Source organism: Lactuca serriola, chromosome 2 (genome assembly GCF_051521515.1).
Source record: "Lactuca serriola cultivar US96UC23 chromosome 2, Lser_US96UC23_V15, whole genome shotgun sequence".
Lineage (NCBI taxonomy): Eukaryota > Viridiplantae > Streptophyta > Magnoliopsida > Asterales > Asteraceae > Lactuca > Lactuca serriola.
In genome coordinates, this window is record NC_136409.1 from 98188792 (window position 1) to 98192709 (window position 3918).

Here is a 3918-nt window from a genome sequence, read left to right on the forward strand (position 1 = left end):
TTCATAACACCTATAGGTTGCGAGCCTGCTAGTGTTCCACTGGACTGTCTAGAATAGTCTGTGGTTGTCATCCATACAATGCTGAATGACGGGGCCATCATTTGGGAAAGGCTTCTCACATCATCCACCTCTCACCCTCACCTCGTGGTCTATAACACCTCTCAACTCATCATCCAACTCATATTCCATCCATTACATCTACCCATATTTTACCCCAATATTATCATAGATATAAAATACATATACAGTTTAAATCATTTAAAACATGTATAAAATCATTCATCCAGCATAGACAACAAGTACTCAGATAATATGCACACATAGCACGTAATTCATATAAAATACTTCATATCTATGTGTAAGATGAAAGTAACTATGCACTCACCTGAAAGGTGGTGACTCAGCACTCGGACAACGCTTCGATACTCTCAAAACAATTTCCCTCGACAAAACCTAGTATCATTAGAGTCATTAGTTGATCATACTCTCTCCCATGACATATCCTGTTTATCATAAACAAAAGATGAAGAAATATTAGAGTCATTAGTTGATTTGGGAGATTGAGCCTTTGGAACCCATTTGTAGTTGGGTTTAACCCATTTCTTTATTGAGCGGCTGGGTGCCTCGGCACTTGATTTTGAACTGGAAGCCGATTGCTGAGATGACTTTGATTTCGGCTTCACGGGATCATCTCTTGGATTTGGCTTCTTGAATGGCACTCCCTTCTTGCCCTTGGGAGTTGTATTCTTGGCCTTCTACGCGTTCCAGTCACCATGGTCTGAACGTGACCTTGAGGGGTTTCTTTTGAAGTATCTCCCTCTTGGCGCGTTCTGCTAGCCTCGTGCATAGTAGGGAATGTATGTGCGATTAGGACAATTTCTAACAATGTGTCCAGGTGTTCCACAATGAAAGCATATCTTTTTCTTCACTGAGAAGTTGTTTCTTCCTGCCCTTGGTGGCGTATCCTTGCCTTGTCTCTTATTGTTCCCACAAGCACAATTACAAAAGGCACTCTGTTTCACTGGAATTGGTGGCCTGTATTTCTCAACAACAAGTTGATCAGAAGTAGCTGAGTTCGAAGCAACAGATTCAGAGTTCAAGGAGATGTTGGTTTGTTCAATGGTGTTCTCCTTGTTCTCATCCTCTGCTACTTTACATGTACATGAAGTAGAAGCATTAGTGTTTTCAACCTGAATACCTCCTGACACAAATCCAACTGGTTTGCCATATTAAAGATGTGCCTCCCTGTCAATTTCTTCCTGTGTCATAGGGATGGATGTGTAGTTATGATTGAAAGGTGGAGGAACACTATAATACCCTAGACCTTTTTGCTGGTTATTTTTAAATTGCAGACAATGGTCTATCATGTTTGCAACTAGTTCGCTTGACACATCAAATTTTTTAAAATCAAAATCTGCAGTTTCAAATTTGCTTTTTAATGTGTCAACCTCAGCAGTTAACTCAACAAGTTGTTTCTCAACATAGTCATAACTTTCACATTTATTGCTATAATCTTCCTGAAGCTTTGTAAAGTCTTTGGTTTTTGCTTATAATTCATCCTTCAAGGGTTTCTGTCCTTTCCTAAGTTGATATCCTTTGTATTTTAGGTCCTCGACTTCCCTTTTTAGCAAATCATTATGTTCACGAAGAATTTTAATTGTATCTTCACAAGATGGAGTACATGAAACTTCATTGACCGGGATGTTTGCGGAACTCATTGTTTTTCCACACTTCAAAGCGTCAAGTTCTTCAATTACAGCAACAAGACTAAGACGATTGAGATCTTTTGTCTTCTTGATGACATCCACGTTCATATCCCATGATTTTGGAAGTGAATTCAACAGCTTTTTGTTTATCTCAGATTTAGTTAAGAAGACCCCAACTATATTCATCTCAGTAGTGAGTGTGGTAAATCGCTGCAACTGAGATTCCAGGGTTTCTCCAGGGATATAATTGAACATGTTGAACTTTTCTCTTAACATATCCTGACAACTCTCTTTCATGTATTCAATTCCCTCGTAGACCTTACAAACCATTAAAACCACAGCTAGAAGCCAAAATCAAACTTAAAAGTCAAACTTAAAAAATCAAACTGAAAATCTAAATTTGAAAATTTAAAAGTCAAACGAGAAATACAAAGTTTAAAGTCAAAGGTCAAATTTTAAAAGTCAAAGTCAAAATTTGAAGTAAAAAGTCAAAAATAAAATTAAAAATTTAAAAACTAAAATTTTTGGTTGAAATTGGAATTTTTAAATAAAAGATTTTGAATTTTGGGCTAAAAATAACAAAGTTGCGAAACTAGGTTCGTAAAGGAGTGTTTTTCAATTAAAATCGGAAGGAATGGAACAAGAGTCTTGGTAGTTCAACTGGTTTGATGCGTGTGATGATAACTCAAGGGACCCGGGTTCGATCCCCAGCACCCCCAATTCGTTTCCCTTTTTATTGGACGCGCATGTGAGTAAGCCACCGAGCCGTCCAAGCCGACCGCTGCTGAGCCGAATTCCCTAGCCGTCCACCGAGTTGCAATCCACCAAGTCAAGGCGTAGACGTTCGAGCCGCAACCGCCACCGCAAACCGTCGGCCGTAAACTCTGGCGACCATAAACTCGGACCGTAAACTGTTTCCGGCCGTAAACTCTTCACAGATTACCTGAAAAACAACGTTTTTCACCCCTTTTTGCTTCAAAACTCGATAAAAAACTCGTTTTTATCAAAAACGTGAAGAACAAACCCCCCTTAATTTGCCAAGATCTATCCAAAAACCCAAGAATCCTTCCAAAATAATATCAAACAAGCTCCAGATCTAACAAAATTGACTGATATGATCCAAGCTCTGAAACCACTTGTAGGTCCCCAAAATGCTTGAGTATCAATCAGATCCGTTTGATGGTGCGAAATCCCAATCAAACGGATGATGTCAAATCAAATAGAAGAGAAGGAGAAGAAGAAGACGATGAATCTTGAATGTATTGATAATATGATTGAAGTTCGTTACACAAGATTCACTTTCTTTCTCTAGAACACACGTTGAATTTCACACACATAAGCTCCTTTTTCTCCCTGCTATTCCTTTTTTTTAGGGTAATCCTTGTTTTCGTTTTCATTCATAAATAGCTTCCATTAAACCTCCAACACATATACATCCAAATTTCTCATAAAGACCATAGTTAGGTAGTACTTGAAAACCCTAATCTTTTTTTTTTCTAGTAAAGGACTTGAAAAATTAAAATAAATAGGTGCCATATCCGAAACCCTAATTAACAGACTTGAAGTAGCAAAACAAACCAAAAACTCATATAAAAAGCAAGCATATTAAACTATGGTTCACCCATTGATTCATCAACACAGAAAAGCAAAAAAGTAAATAGAATGATGTATGGATGCAAAGAAAATGTGAAGAAACACATTTACCCTTTATCCTCCACCATCCATGGTAGCAGATCAACGGTTGTTAGATGTAGGGCATTCTATAGCGAAGTGTCCATCTTCACCATAGTTGTAGCAGCTGCCGCCGCCACCGCCACCACCTCCACGTCCTCCGCCACCTCCATAACATCCACTTCCACGTCCTCCGCCACCATATCCTGACGACTCTCTTTCATGTCTTCAATTCACTCGTAGACCTAAAAAACTATTAAAAACACAACTAGAAGCCAAAATCAAACTTAAAATTCAAACTTAAAAAATCAATCTGAAAAGCTAAATTTGAAAATTTGTAGGTTAAACAAGAAAGTCAAAGGTCAAACTTGAAAGTCAAAGTTAAAATTTTAAGTAAAAAGTCAAAAATTTAAAACTAAAAATTTTGGGTTGAAAATGGAATTTAAAAATAAAAAGAAATTGATTTTGGGGTTAAAAGTGTTAAATTTGCGAAAGTGGAAACCGAGAAAGGACTAAAGGAATGAAGCAACTAGCAAGCCAG